This window comes from Miscanthus floridulus, chromosome 17 (assembly GCF_019320115.1).
Source record: "Miscanthus floridulus cultivar M001 chromosome 17, ASM1932011v1, whole genome shotgun sequence".
Taxonomy (NCBI): Eukaryota; Viridiplantae; Streptophyta; class Magnoliopsida; order Poales; family Poaceae; genus Miscanthus; species Miscanthus floridulus.
The window spans coordinates 49,391,514-49,408,072 of NC_089596.1; positions in this window are offsets into that span (position 1 = coordinate 49,391,514).

The following is a 16,559-nucleotide window of genomic DNA, read 5'->3' on the forward strand; positions in this document are numbered from 1 at the left end:
AAAAAGTGGTCACAAGATCCTCGTTTCGTGGTCACAAGGTTTTTGTCAATTTTCATCCAATTTTCTGAAAATTCCACAGGCCACGTCTTACACTTGTTTGAGCTCATATTTTCTGTGGTTACTGGTTTTGTGCTCCTAAGTAAAGGAAAAATATCAAAAAAATAAAATAAAAAAGTCAAAATTTCCCAAAAAACAACGACAGCCTAAAAAATAGAAAAATAGAGAGGGGCAAAAGAGGAACAATATCTAGAGGAGCACATAGGGAAGCCCAAAGTGAGCTGTGTTTACGTGTGCTGTCTGGTTCCTTGTTTGTGTTGCTGTTTCCATCCACCATACTTGTTTTTCTCATACCTATCACCTTGCTATCCACCATACTTTTGTCACAACCTGGTACTTGCAACACTTTAGACCAGCAACGAGAACAAGTACTTTGGACTATAATTCAGCATTACTTTCTGTTACTAACTTGTGTGCTAGATATACATATTACTCTTTGTTTGCCTTCCAAGCTCCACAAATTCTTCAGATTAGTACAGACAAAGGGCCTTGCAATCTCGGTACCACTACCTCACAGGTATCACAAACTAGCCGCCGGTTGTACCGCCTACTGCTTGCGTTGGTAAGAACTTGGTAAGAGCTTGGTAAGACACTTCCACTTGCTATGAAAAGTGACACCACTACAACCACGTAGTCATTTGGTAGGGATAACTTTCACCTGTTTGTTCCTATTTTTGTGTTTTCAATGGCAGGAGGTGAATAGACTGCAGATAACAATCCTAAGGGTTTCAGCGAGTGTGTCAGCCAAGAGCAACTACAAGCTGTTGTAGAGGATGCCCAAAAAAGGATGAATGAGGCCATTAGAAAGGCCATCACTGACGCACTCATTGAACTCAACATTGGCAATAGCATGGAGAGATTGGACAAGTGAATTTCCACGCTAACTGACAAGGTCAATGAGTTGGAAACCTTTGTGGCAGGCAACAATGATGTTTCCGGCAGCAACACCGATGGTCAAGACACGGTGCATGATGCCGCTGGAAACATAGGTCGAGCAGCTATCTGACAAGAGAGATTATGGCAACGTCTTCGCCGCAACACGATAGGTATGGGTGGTGTCCACCACCACCACCGTCAAGGTAATAATCACCGTGTGCCCGATGATCCTTATGCTAAGATTAAGTTCACAATACCATCTTTTTCGGGTCATTATGATACTGAGGGATATCTTGATTGGGAGATGACGGTAGAACAAAAGTTTAGTGCCCACCTTGTACCTGAGCAGCATAGAGTTAGACAAGCTACTAGTGAGTTTAAGGATTTTGCCATTATTTGGTGGAATGGGCTAGCTACACAGGATGCTTTACCTGGTACATGGGAAGAACTTAAGGTAGCTATGCGTGATCGTTTTGTTCCTCCTTATCATAGAGACTTGCGTAAGAAATTGATGCGTTTAGAACAAGGAGATAAATTTGTACAGGATTACTATGGTGAGCTCCAAAAGGGATTGATGCGCTGTAGTGTTGTAGAGGGAAACGAAGATGCCATTTGTCATTTTTATTCTGGTTTGAGGCGTGACATTCAGGACATTGTTGATTATAAAGAATTTAACACTGTCAACCAGTTGTTTCAGTTTGCTATGCTTGCAGAAAAGGAATTGCAGGGGCATGAACAGCAGGGCAAGAGCAAGGTCAGCACCAGCACATACACGCCATGCTCGGCACCATCTTCGGGGCTGACCAAGCCAACCACTTTTCGGACGCCTCCACCAGCGAGCAAGCGACCAACAGCCTCTAGAGTTTTCGCTACACCTAAGACACCTCCCGCACGACTTTCAGATTTAGGTAAAAATTCTTTGCAGGTGCCTACCAAGAGTTCCTCATCCGTAGCATCGATGGGACGCACTTCGGGTATTCAGTGCCACCGCTGCCATGGCATTGGCCATGTGCAGAAGGACTGCCCAAGTCAGTGGGCATATATTGCTATAGAAGATGGTTACATTAGCACCTCTGACATTGAGGATGAAGAAGACCAAGATGTAGATGAGGAGGACAGCGAAGTCCTTGGTGACGAGGCCACGGCGTCCTATAGGAGCATTATTGTACAGCGGGTGCTCAACTCACAAGTCCAGCAGCCTGAGAAGCTACAACGCCATAACTTGTTCCAGATTTTCTTCGTCATCAGCGACCGTCGAGCACGTGTCATTATTGATGGAGGTAGCTGCAACAATTTGGTGAGTTCTGATTTGGTCAAGAAGCTTAGCTTGACCACACGCCCACACCCACGTCCATATCATATTCAGTGGCTAATGATTCTGGTAAAGCAAAGGTAACACAAACTTGCAGAGTTTCATTTTCCATTGGTTCTTATGCTGATTCTGTTGATTGTCATGTGGTACCTATGCAAGCTTGTTCACTTTTATTGGGTCATCCTTGGGAACATGATAATGATGCTACACACCATGGTAGAAGTAATAAATACACTTTTGTGCATAAAGGAAAGAAAATTACTTTGGTACCTTTGACCCCTGCTCAAATTGTACAAGCTGATAGAGAACGCGCTGCTAGTTTGAATGATGTTCAATCTGAAAATCAGCAAGTTGCTAATTCTATTTTCCCACCTAAAAAGGATAAGTCTACATCTATTTCTAAGGCTGAGGGGATTAAATTGAAGGGTGGTGTTATGCTTGCAACAAAATGTGACTTTGCTGAAATTTCTGATGATGATATTTGCTATGCTTTGGTATGCGAACGAGCTATGTTTTCACTTGATGATATTGTTAGCTCGGTACCTCCTGCTATCACTAACCTTTTGCAGGAGTATGAGGACATTTTTCCAGCTAAGATACCCCTAGGGCTGCCACCTATGAGAGGGATAGAGTATCAAATCGATTTGATTCCGGGAGTGACCTTACCCAACCGAGCTGCATATCGAACCAATCCTGAGGAGACTAAGGAAATTCAGTGGCAAGTCCAAGACCTTTTGGACCGTGGGTATGTACGTGAAAGCCTTAGTCCTTGTGCCGTTCCTGTACTTTTGGTTCCTAAGAAAGATGGAAGTTGGCGTATGTGTGTTGATTGTAGAGCCATCAATAATATTACTATTTGGTATCGTCATCCTATTCCTAGGCTAGACGACATGCTTGATGAGTTGTGTGGTTCTATAATTTTCACTAAGATTGACTTGCGAAGTGGCTACCACCAGATTAGAATGAAACTTGGAGATGAATGGAAAACTGCATTTAAAACCAAATTCAGGTTGTATGAGTGGTTAGTTATGCCTTTTGGTCTGACAAATGCACCTAGCACTTTCATGCGCTTAATGAATGAGGTTTTAAGAGTTTTTATTGGTCATTTTGTGGTAGTTTACTTTGATGATATATTGATTTACAGCAAGTCTTTTGATGAACATATGGATCACTTACGTGCTGTTTTTAATGCCTTATGTGATGCACGTTTATTTGGTAACCTTGAGAAGTGCATCTTTTGCACGGATCGAGTTTCTTTTCTTGGCTATGTTGTAACTCCACATGGAATTGAGGTGGACGAGATGAAAATTGAAGCCATAAAGAGCTGGCCGGTTCCCCAAACTATCACACAGGTGAGGAGTTTTCTTGGTCTTGCAGGATTCTACCGCCGCTTCGTCAAAGATTTCAGCACCATTGCTGCCCCATTGCATGAGTTGACGAAGAAAGGAGTGGTGTTTCATTGGGGAGAGGCACATGAGGAGTCCTTTGACACTTTGAAGGACAAGCTAGAATGTGATGCTAGTGGAGTTGGCATTGGTGGTGTTTTGATGCAAGATGGTAAACCTGTTGCTTACTTTAGTGAAAAATTACATGGTCCTGTTCTTAATTATTCCACATATGATAAAGAATTGTATGCACTTGTCCGTTCTTTAGAGACGTGGCATCATTATTTGTGGCCTAAAGAATTTGTTATTCATTCTGATCATGAATCGCTTAAGTATCTTCGCTCTCAAAATAATCTAAATCGTAGGCATGCTAAATGGGTTGAATTTATTGAGTCTTTTCCTTATATTATCAAACACAAGAAAGGGAAGGATAATGTGATTGCTGATGCTTTGTCTAGAAGATATACATTGCTGTCTCAACTTGATTGCCGGATTTTTGGTCTTCAATCCATTAAAGAACAATATGCGCTTGATCCTGATTTTAAGGATGTGTTGCTTAATTGTAGAGAGGGACGCACATGGAATAAGTTTATGATCAGCGATGGGTTTTTGTTTAGAGCTAACCGCCTATGCATTCCAGTTGGTTCCGTTCGTCTTTTGTTGTTACAGGAGGCACATGGAGGCGGATTGATGGGACATTTTGGTGCCAAGAAGATGGAGGAGGTGCTATCCACACACTTCTTTTGGCCTAGGATGAGGCGTGATGTGGAGCGATACATGGCTCGGTGTGCCACATGTCAAAAAGCTAAGTCGCGATTGGGTGGTTTGTATATGCCTCTTCCTGTTCCTTCTACTCCTTGGGTAGATATATCTATGGATTTTGTGTTGGGATTGCCAAGGACTAAGAGGGGGAGGGATAGTATTTTTGTGGTGGTTGATCGTTTTTCTAAGATGGCATATTTTATTCCTTGTCATAAGAGCAACGGTGCTGTTCATATTGCTGACCTTCTCTTTCAAGAAATTGTTCGCTTGCATGGTATGCCTTCTACTATTGTTTCAGATCGTGATGCAAAATTCTTGAGTCATTTTTGGCGCACGTTGTGGAATAAATTGGGGACCAAGCTGCTGTTTTCTACAACATGTCATCCCCAAACTGATGGGCAAACTGAGGTTGTGAATCGAACATTGTCCACCATGTTGAGAGCCATTTTGAAGCGCAATTTGAAGATGTGGGAAGAGTGTTTGCCGCATGTGGAGTTTACATATAACAGGGCGGAACATTCCACCACCAAGGTAAGTCCTTTTTAGGTAGTGTATGGTTTTAACCCCCGTGCTCCTATTGATCTTTTGCCTTTACCTACCACTGAGAGAATACATAGTGATGCTAGAGAGCGTGCTAATTTTATTCATAAGTTGCATGAAACAACTAAAGAAAATATTGAAAGCATGAATGAAAAGTATAGAATTGCTGGTAGTAAAGGTAGAAAAGAGATTAAACTTGCACCGGGTGATTTGGTTTGGTTACATTTAAGAAAAGATAGATTTCCTGAGCTATGTAAGTCTAAATTAATGCCAAGAGCAGCTGGTCCTTATAAGATTATTGAGAAAATAAATGATAATGCATACAAACTTGAGTTGCCACCCGAGTTCGGGGTTAGTCCCACATTTAACATTGCAGATTTGAAACCTTATTTGGAAGAAGAAGATGAGCTTGAGTCGAGGACGACTCCAATTCAAGAGGGGGAGGATGATGAGGACATCACTCCTTTGGATGTACCAGCTGATCCTCCAACCGTCATGCAAGGTCCAATGACCCGGGCTCGAATGCGTCAACTCAATTTACAGGTGAGCTCGTTCTTAAGCGATCCTTTTCATACTTTTGAGAATAGACTACTACCTAATGATGTTATCTTGCTTAGGAATATTGGAGAGGGTCAAGAGGGACTAAGAGGACGTGGAGGAGGTGATGATGACCAGCAAGGACGTCCAACACAAGCCGGAGGCCCAGTCCAACACGAATTCGAGTCTGCCTCGGCCTCTAGGACTAGTCTGCCTTAAACTGGTCGCCCAAGACGCATCCGGACTCCGTTTTCGATGATCCACATACGGATGGAAAGCTAATTTGATAAGGAAGCCAATCCAAGTGGTTTCACGTCAAAAGCTGTTCGGAATCAACAGGAATCGTCGAAACAAGTCAGCGTCCAGAATCTGCCAGGGTGCTGTGACACCGTCTTTTGGTCCGTTGGACCATGTATCGAGTTTGGGCCTATTAGGGGCGCGTCCAGGGGTCTTGCATGACCCTAGAGTCTTCATAAACAGCCGCCGCCCCTCCATTAGGGTTTGGGTTTTGCTTAGATTATGCTGCCAAGAAACAGTTTCGCCGTTCTTCGGTTTGTGAGACCCCAACTCGTGAGATTAATCATACATCCGCAATTTGGTTGCGATCTTTCTTGTTCTTGGTTGTGTTCTTCATTGCGCAGGCAGGGATTAGCCTTCTTGGCGAGGTCAACCTGGTCCGAGACTTGGTTGATAACCAGAGGAGCTGTGGTGCTAAGATTGCAGGGTTCGATCTTTCGATCTGAAGCCGGATCGGTGTGTCATTCTCCGCCACAACGATAGTTATCATCACCTGATGGAAGATCGGGATCCCTGTCTCCATTAGGTCATATGTAGGCTACTGTAATTTTCTTAGAATTTATTGTGCACTTTTGATATATTTTCCATATTTGACGTTAGTGTACAAATAAATTAATAAAGGTATTTAAATAATTTATTTGGGCTTGACCATCATGTTTTCTAGAGTGTGCATGATGCCTATGAACTATTTATACTATTGGTTGTGCCCAAATTTGATTGCTTGTATGTAGTGAAATATTAATTGCTCTATAATTCAATTTTAGTGATTGTTTTGGACAGTTTTGGTTGTTAAGTAAATTGTATGGGTAAAATGATGTTTGCTGTGAATCTTATCAATAACAAAGTTGTATATAACTTACTTATCTTGCTTGTGTCAAATTTTCATGGCAATAGGCTAAATGGTTTGAGAGTTATAGCTGTTGGAAGTTGGTCTCCAGAAATGTTTGTTCTCTGGAATTTCTGGATAGATCTAGGAAATTGCTTTGTTTGACCTTGATAGCCATTTAATAATCTTGAGATGGCTATAAGAAAGTTGTAGGCAGTTTTATAAGCTTTCTAGAAAGTCAAAGATCATAGTATTGGGTTGAGTAGAACTCTAGATATGGCCAAAATAAATAGCTGATGTTATAGTCCAGAAAATGACTAAGTAAATTGTAATTGTTTGTCTTATGTGATGCTTATGTAGATGCTTAGGCTAATTGAGATTAGTTGTTAGCTGCAGGTTCTAAGCCTCTTACTGATGATGAACAACTTTATCTTAGGTTACTAGAACTTGGTGAGTGTTTGTTTCTTGTACTATAAAAGAGATTTGCACCTACTCAGTAAAGATCATCTCAAAGAAAGTTATACATCTACTTGGTCAACGAATGTTAAACTTTTCATACATCTTGCGGATAACCATTTGTCATATCATCTCATGCATATACAATTTATCATATCATCTCATCTCTTATGGATTCATGATACTCATTTGTGCATAAGCATGCAATAGGTTCCCCAGAAGGAGTGACTCTACTCGAGTTCGAACTCGAACATCTGGAGGAGCAACAGGCAGCCCAGGAGCAGGAGGTTCAGGCGGAAGGAGGAGTCAACATGGAAGATCTTTTTGAGTGTCCTGACCACCAACCTTCCTCATTCTTGAAAGGCAAGCCCCAGAGCATTATGAGCCTCCTCTATTTTTACAAATATCACTTGCGTCCTTTATGTTTGTTGCATTACGTTATAGGAGTTAATTGGAAATACTTACTGCATATATTTTCCTTGTCTAGATAAATATATCTTGAATCCTTTGTAGGTCTAGGATCGAATATATGCTTAGCCATGCTTAGTCCGATAGAACTCAGGTGATTTCCTGTCACCTGCAAGATATAGGTAGATATCTGATCATGGTTGGCTATAATTGCTATCATGGAAATAACCATGTGTTGGTAAATAAAAATGAGACCGGACGAGATTGTGATAGAGAAGCAGTAAGGCATGGAGGTCTTGGTGCCTATTTATCCCCGTTTGTGTCGGTTAAGGACTGATTTGCTGTACATCCTCATGCCATGTTGAACACATGCCTAACACTTAGTTGTCCAAATAAGTCGTTATGACCGCGAAGCCGAGTAGCTCTACTCAGGCCAGGACCTGATAAGTGAAAGTGCACACATTGGAGGTAGTAAGGATGTGCGAGGAGCTAGTGGCGTGAGTCCAAGGGCAGGCTGGCCTGAACTTCCTAGCAGACTAGTAGAATCTCTAAGGGTGCAGCGTTGATCGAACCCATGACTGTACTTTAATTGTACCAAAGGTGACCCGATGTGACCCTGGTGGGGAAGTATGGGTTTGTGTTAGGAATAACTTCCAAGCTGGTTGGAATCGATTCGAGTCACCATCTCTCCCGGATAGTGAGAACTTGACCGAGCAGCGGCAACGTAGCATTAATTGATGGAACTTGATGGTGCTCAAATTATTACACCAGATATGGTTACTAATGTTTGTTAGCTTAATCAAGTGATTGCTCTAGTACTGGTGCTAATCTAGAGATGCTTAATTGAATAGGTATTCAATTTGCTGTTAAAGATATTAAATCTCCAAGTTATGTTACTTAAGCTTTTATGCAAAATATTGTCAAGCTAGCTCCACCGATAAAGCCTTGCATACTCCTTGGTGTCATATTATTTCTTGTTTATGATGGGTAAGTCTAGCTGAGTACATTCTCGTACTCAAGGTTTATTCCCTCTTGTTGCAGATGACATGATGTATCATGGGTACTGTAAGAACTACCTTCATCCTGCCGTGGATGAGGACTAAACCATGGGGCTGGTACTCCTAAGTTATCCTCTCTATTTTGCTTTTGTTGGAAATGACCGTGGTACTGGCATGTATTTGAACTAAGTGTGATGTTGATGTCAAACTACTTTGCTTTCGCTATTTAAACATGGTTTGCAATAACTATGTGAACTCTGATGTATGTGAGATATTTGGGAACTATTTGTGAACTGTGATGTAACATGTGTCTAGTTATGTTGGATCATGTACGATCTTGGTTTGTATGTTGGTTTATTTGAGATCCTTCATGATTTCATTAGACTACCTGGTTTATATGGGCTCAAGTATGATAGTTTGATCGCTTCGGTGATTGCTATTATACTTGTGCTCTTATAAATTGGATGTTTCTGTTACAGCTGGCATCGGAGCAAGGTTCAACACTAAACTTGTCATATAGGTATTTTAAAATAAAGGTTTTGTTTTATAAAATCAGTTTGACAACTTATAGCTATATATATAGGTGTGTTAAAATCTGAATTTTAAATTTAGAGTGTGCTAGTGGTCATATCCTTTATGCCCAGTTAAGGACTATCAGGTGGCTAAATAAGTACTAACATGGGGGGTTTTACTTTTGTCGTCCATACGACGTGCTATTGTATGGATGTCATTCACTTGAGTGGTAATGTATGGATCAATTGCTTCTATGCCCAAGGTAAGAGTGGCAAGACCGCAAGGGTGAGCGTGCGGTCTAAGGGGAGAGATAGCTTTGGTATTGCGGTATATATATATGTCTCCTATATATACTAAGGTATTTAAATATGGGTTAGCTTTGATATGGCTATAGATGCATATTTATATGTATGTATGGGGCATATTTACTTTCGGGTAGCTTTGATATGGAAGTATATGTATGGGCATATATATGGAAGTATTTAGTTGCAACCAATAGCCTAGATTTATATTTTGGCATATATAATTGTTGAGCTAGGCTGAAATGAAATTCTTGTGCAGGTACACTAACAGCGAAACGTGTAGCTCGATTAGTTACGTATATTGAGAGAATGTATGTATGCCACCGTGTATGTCATTAGAATTTTTAAATTTTCCTAAGATTTGTGAGGACATACGGAATGTGCATGCATCATGTTCACTCATGCATTTACATTTTTGCAGTCCTCCCTCCCTTATAATTGCTCACCCCATTCATTCAATTTCTTCTCATGTATGATATCCTCTCACAAGAGTTGCACACTTTGCTACAGATGGCAGCACTAGGAGCCCCGCCTCGCAGTGACACATTCCTGGCTATGTTTGGCACTCCTACCTTGCTGTGGAGGGTGCTAAACTCAGTTGGGTACGCTGAGCCACCATGCTACTTCTGGAGGGAAGTGGCAGCTGAGGGGTAGCTATGGTATGATGTGTGGGTGACAATTCTAGCCCATGCAGACAATCCATAGTGGCAAGGTTGGAGTATTCAATCAGATGGGTAGTCTACTTGGGAAGGTGCCCAAGTGGTAGCTTTGGAGGCACTGAGTGAGATCTATCAGGAGTTTGGTGATGAGCTCATCAACGGTCCAGCTCAAACCTTTCCTCGGGTAGATCCGTCAGTGATCGCTTGGATGTAGCCGAGCGACAATGCATTGGTGAGAGACTGTGATGAGCTAGCAGAGAGCTCTAGTGATGCTATGAGCGCTATGTTCACCATCCTGAAGATGTTCTACCCTCGCCAAGATAGCTATGTCAGTTGCATGCTAGAGCTCCATCGAGCATAGGCCGCGCAATGCCAGCTGCGAGGGCATGTGCGCAGGCATCGAAGGGTAGCTAGAGAGGCTCAGTAGGAAATCGATAATGCTACTATAGCTTTGGAAGCTCACCGGGTTCAGTTGGTAAATGTTGTTGCAGAAAGAGATGCAGCTAGGGAAGAGATACAGGATGTCCGTGCTGAGAGGGATGAGGTCATTCACCTTGCTGAGGCTTGGGAGGTAGCTAGAATTCGTACTATGTTTTAGGCTGCTAGGTAGGCAACTGAGTTTGATCATAGAGAGTAGGAACTCATATGCCATATTGAGGAGCTTCAGCTGGATGTTCATTGTCTCAACAACAAGATGAACCAAATTCTTCCTCCAGCTCCAGCGGTGGAAGAAGATCCCAATGTGTTGATTGTTGAGGACGATGGCATGGAGGTGGACGCCGAGGATGAGCCTGAGGGAGAGGTTGAGCCTTTTGAGGACAACCCCGGTGAGGTTGTGTCCGACATCGACAATGACCAACCCGAGGAGTAGCTTAGCTATAGTATCTAGCTAGATGCGCTAGCTCTCTATCTTCGATCCTTTATGTTATGAACTCATAATTTAGGTTTTGATCTCATGATGTACTCCTTTGATGTAATCTCAGAATCTTGCATGTTTAATCTATGTTGTTGTTGAACCTTAATAAATGTCCAGTTTGTGTGCTGGCAAGTATTTGGCATGTACGAGAATGCATTGCGTGATCGCTAAGTAATATAATTGGAGATGTTGTGTTGTGGAAATGAATTATTATGCCTCTGTTTTATTATATGAATGTAAATTCTCTCCAGTAAATTTAGTTTGGCATAATTATATAATTCCTCTATAATTTTTCTGACATCATTAATAATTACTTGTGGTTGCAATTCTACAGATGATGCGCACCTGTAGGGGAGCTGGTGGAGATGATGCGGGTGGTAGTGGTTCCCGTGGCAATAACAATGAGGACCTTCCACCACCACCTCATCCTATGCTAGCGGAGATGATGGCCCAGCTCATGGAAACCCAACATTCCATGGGAGAAGTGTTGCACGGTCTTGCGTAGAATGCTAGCCATGGACGAGGAAGGGACCAACGCCAAGGACCTAAACCTAATCAATTTAGAAATTTTAAGAACTTTCTTGACACCAAGCCTCCTATCTTTAAGGAAGCAGAGGAGCCATTGTAGGTAGATGAATGGCTGAATACAATTGAACAGAAGTTTTGTCTCTTAAGGGCCACAGAGCACCTGAAGGCAGAATACGCATCACACCAGCTGCAAGGGCCTGCAGGCATTTGGTGGAGTCATCATCGATCCACTTTGCCTAAGGATGCTCAAATTACCTAGAACTAGTTTAAGGCTGCATTTAGAGGACATTATATTCCCCCAAGTCTTATGAGCATGAAACATACAGAATTCATGAGGCTAACACAGGGTAGCAAGAGCCTAATTGAGCATCTGCATGCCTTTAACAATCTGTCAACATATGCCATAGAGTTTGTTGACACTGATGCAAAAGAAGATTGCTAGTTTCAAGAGAGGGCTTAGTCCAAAGCTGATGAAGACTCTAGCTAACAGCAAGTGTGCCACTTTCAATGAGTTTGTTAGTGATGCTTTAACTCAAGAGAATCAGAACATCTATTCAGCATCTAAGAGTCATTAGACGGCTTTATGAAGCAGGTGCATCTCAATCAAAATCTCCTATTGTAGTGAGACCTCAGTTTCACCCACCTGCTCCAAACTATAGACCACCTCAGAAGAAGGTACACACCAGTCAGACACAAAAAGTGTATCGCAAGGCCTTTTCTATCACCCTACCAAAGGGTAGCATAGGACAAGGAAGCACCAGCGTTCCACCTAACAACATGCCATGCTGGAACTACAACAAGACTAGCCATTGGGCAAGAAATTTGCCCTATCCCAAGAAGAACAACAACCAAAAGCAGGGTAATCCAAATGCATGTCAGGGACACATGTACTATACCACCCTAGAAGAGATCCCTTCAAGTGAAGTTGTTATTGTGGGTATGTTTCTTGTGAACCAACACCCCACAGTTGTTTTATTTGATTCTAGAGCCTCACATTCATTTATGAGTCAAATATTTGCATCCAAGCATGATCAAAGGGTAGTTACTATAGATAAGGGTGGTTATTGCATAAACATAGCTAGAAATAATATCTCTACCAACTAGATAGTTAGAGATGTGCGCATCTCAATAAGCAACTGAGAGTATACCTTAGATCTTGTGGTATTGCCAGGGATGGGAATAGATGTAATCTTGGGTATGAAATGGATCAGTGGCCATGGAGTTCTCACTAACACTTCGACTAGAACCATCATGTAGAGATAACCCTAGAGTAATGATGCTTTCCTAGTGCAACTTCTTAGGAGTTTTGATCTCAAAAACTTAGCCTATGCTTTCAGACCACGACCCTCCTTGATATTCCAGTGGTATGTGAGTTTTCGGATGTGTTTCCAGAAGAATTGCCCGAGTTGCCACCCGATAGGAATGTAGAGTTTAAGATTGAGTTATTACTGGGTACAGCACCCATCTCTTAGAGGTCATATAGAATGTCACCAAATGAGCTAGCCGAGCTTAAGGTTAAATTGCAAGAGCTTTTAGAGAAAGGTCTCATTTGACCTAGCTAATCTCTATGGGGTTGTCCCGCCTTATTTGTGAAGAAGAAAGACAAATCTTGTGTATGTGTGTGGACTACCAACGACTTAATACTGTAATGGTCAAGAACAAGGATCCCTTGCCTCGAATTGATATCTTGTTTGATCAGTTGTCAAGGGCTAAGGTGTTCTCCAAGATCGATTAGAGATCTGGTTACCATCATATTAAAATCAGGCCGAAAGACATACCTAAAACTACTTTCTCCACTAGGTATGGCCTGTATGAGTATTTAGTCATGTCCTTTGGGCTGACAAATGCTCCTACATATTTCATGTATCTGATGAATTCAGTGTTCATGCCTGAGCTAGATAAGTTCATGGTTGTGTTCATAGATGACATTCAGATCTATTCAGAAAATGAGGATCACACAAAGCACCTGAGAGTTGTTCTAACCAACCTGAAAGAACATAAGTTGTATGCTAAGTTTAGCAATTGTGTGTTTTGGCTTCAGAAGGTACCTTTTCTAGGACACGTACTATCAGAAAATGGGATCTCTGTAGACCCCTCTAAGGTGCAAGAAGTTATGGATTGGAAGGCCTCGACTTCAGTTCATGAAGTTCAGAGTTTTCTTGGTTTAGAAGGTTACTACTGTTGGTTTATTTCAGACTTTTCCAAAATCACCAAGCCAATGACAAGATTGCTTCAGAAAAGATGAGAAGTTTGTATGGACTCCGGAGTGTGAAGCTGCTTTTCACACTTTATGGACTTTGTTGACTTTACCTCCTATTTTGGCACAACCTGATATCGAGAAACCTTTGATGTGTTGTGATGCATTAGGTACTAGGATGGGATGTGTTCTTATGCAGGAAGGATGAGTCATTGCTTATGCCACACGCCAGCTGAAAAAGCATGAAGTCAATTAACCAACTCATGACTTGGAATTAGCCATGGTTGTCCATGCATTGAAGATTTGGAGACACTATTTGCTTGGCAATGTGTGTCATATTTACACAGATCATAAGAGTCTTAAGTATATCTTCACTCAACTAGAATTGAATATGAGATAGAGAAGATGGCTAGACATTGGGTTCATAAACCCAGGGTCCCTAATGGACCTGCTTTCTAGCAAAAGCTTGGCCCAGCAGATGACATTGTGAATGACACGCAACTCTTGGCCCGGCCCAAGATACCTAACGACAGGCTAGAAAAGCGATCCAGTCTCTGACCGGAAGTCCTGGCCAAGGAGGGACGACGCTCGCTTCCGACTCCGGTCCACCTCTCCGACCAGAAGGCCTAGCTAGGGAGGGATGATGCTCGCTTCTGACTCTGACCTGCCTCTCTGAATGGAAGGCCTGGCCAGGGAGGGATGACGCTTGCTTCCGATGCCGGCCTGCCTCTCCAACCAGAAGGCCTCCAAACCTCTACTTATAGCTCTTCTTTGATCGGCGCAGTCGGAGCCGACTGGGAAATGACCGAATGGGGACGCCTGCTCAGTAAGGACCCAAAGAATCAAGAGGAGCAAGTAAGGCAGGGCACTAATGTCAAACTGCTATACCAGGGACCATACCCTGCACACTTGCAGTACAGTTCTATCAGGTCATGTCAGAAGGGTGCTCTGCAACCTTCTAGATGTGTCAGAGCATGAACAGTGTTATGAGCGCCGACATTTGTCCTATAGTATGGTAGGCGCCAACATTAGCCATACCAGAAGAATACGATGGAGCCTACCACATGCATCTGGGCGTCAACAGTATTGTGGACGCCGACAAACCACCTTGTACCCGACAGCATGGGCAACAAGACTTGGTAGCACACACACTCTCTTTCTCTCACGCTCTCTCTTGTAAAGCCATCCCCTTCATCTATAAAAGGGGATGCGCTCTCTCCAAAAGAAGGATGATTCAAATAGTTGATATCGATTCTCTCTACTTGGCTCTTGAACTCTAAAGCTAGACAGAGCATACGTTTGAACACTTAGCGCACGTTGGAGCTCCCATCACTCTTGGCCCTTTGGTCCAGAGTCTGATCAGACCTCTGATACCCCCCATATTACTCCCTCTCGTTTGTAACCCCACAGCAAACTTTGAGCTCCTAGGCTCAGGAATAAAGTCACCGATCGACTCAAACTAGACGTAGGGCACATTGCCTGAACCTGTGCAAACCCTATGTCATTGAGTGCTAGGCCATATCCGATCACAACGTACGGCAAAACAACAAATATTTACTAGTTGGTCACTTTTCGCACCGACAGTTGGCACCATCCGTGGGGAGGACGCCGTATGTTCACTCTTTTGGTCATCGGATGGCCCACCTTTCCACCATCTTTGGCATGGCGGGCTCAAGCGATATGACTCGCTTTGGCTCGCTGGAGTTTCCCGCGCTCCCACCTATTGAGATGTGGGTTCCTCCTATCTTCGAGCCATCCTAGACCTTCCACTTCGGAAGCCTAGACTTCATCGCTGATTGACTCGGCGTGCTTCGCCTCCGTGAGGTGGCACTTGTCCCAGTGCCAATCAAAGGAGGAGCGCTGTCGCACCCAATTTTGCATAGCAAAACCAAGTACTCATATATGTGCACCTAAGATGTCCAATCACACACATATATCACAAATTGCAATAGTATGAAAGTAAAGTACTTATTACATCGCATATCTCATCATAAAGTAAATATAGAGTTTGCTCAAAGGCAATATTATTACAATCATAGCGGAATAACTAGCCCAACTACCATAGGGACTCCAACTGGTGAACATCTCCCTAGTAGTCCTGGACATCCTCCGGAAACTCTTCATATCCATTATCTGTTACCCATCTAGGATTTTCATTGGATGTAAAGCAAGTGTAAGCTCACCATGCTTAGCAAGTATATCAAAGGGATCTATGAGGCTCAAAAATGCTTGACACTGTTTGACTGTGGTTCACAATTTTAGTTAATCAAATTTTAGCATCCTGAATCACTACTTTAATGAGCAGTCCCAATTCCCAAGTGATAATAAAGTATAGTCATATTCATCACAATTCCAAACCATCCACCATTCCTAGTAACCGCTAATCTCGAAGGATCCAGACCGCTCGTATCCGTGAGCACGGCTGTTATAACAGGTTAATATTTTTGCAGAAACTATACATCTTTACCCACCGAGCCATGATTCCCAATGCCGGGGTTCGCGAGACCCACTACACCTCTTCCCAAGACGTGTGGCAGAGTTTCACTATGAAAACCTTAGCTAGTTGCACTAACAGATCGTAGCTACAAAGGAATGGCACGCATGGGCATCGCAGCACGGTGCACACCCTAACAGAAAAAGAAAAGATACCCTCTTACCCCTTACTGGAGCTACAGACGAGCTAGTACAATCTAGTTAATAGGTTAAAGTTAGAGCCATGTGACACTCGGGGGTGTACGGTCCCTCCTGGGTTGCCAATTCAGGATTAAGTCCTTAGGGAGAGGCACTAGAGTACTCAACGCCGTACTCCAGCCCCCTATCTGTTGCTAAAAAGTTCCATTTTATCACAATACATATAGCCTTTAATTAGGTTTAACAATTACTTCACATTAAGCGCCTACCCAATAATCCCAGGTATCAAGGATATGTGGTACAAGGAATCATCTAGGTAAAGTCCTTAAAGGCAATTCAAATTAAACACATGCATGAAT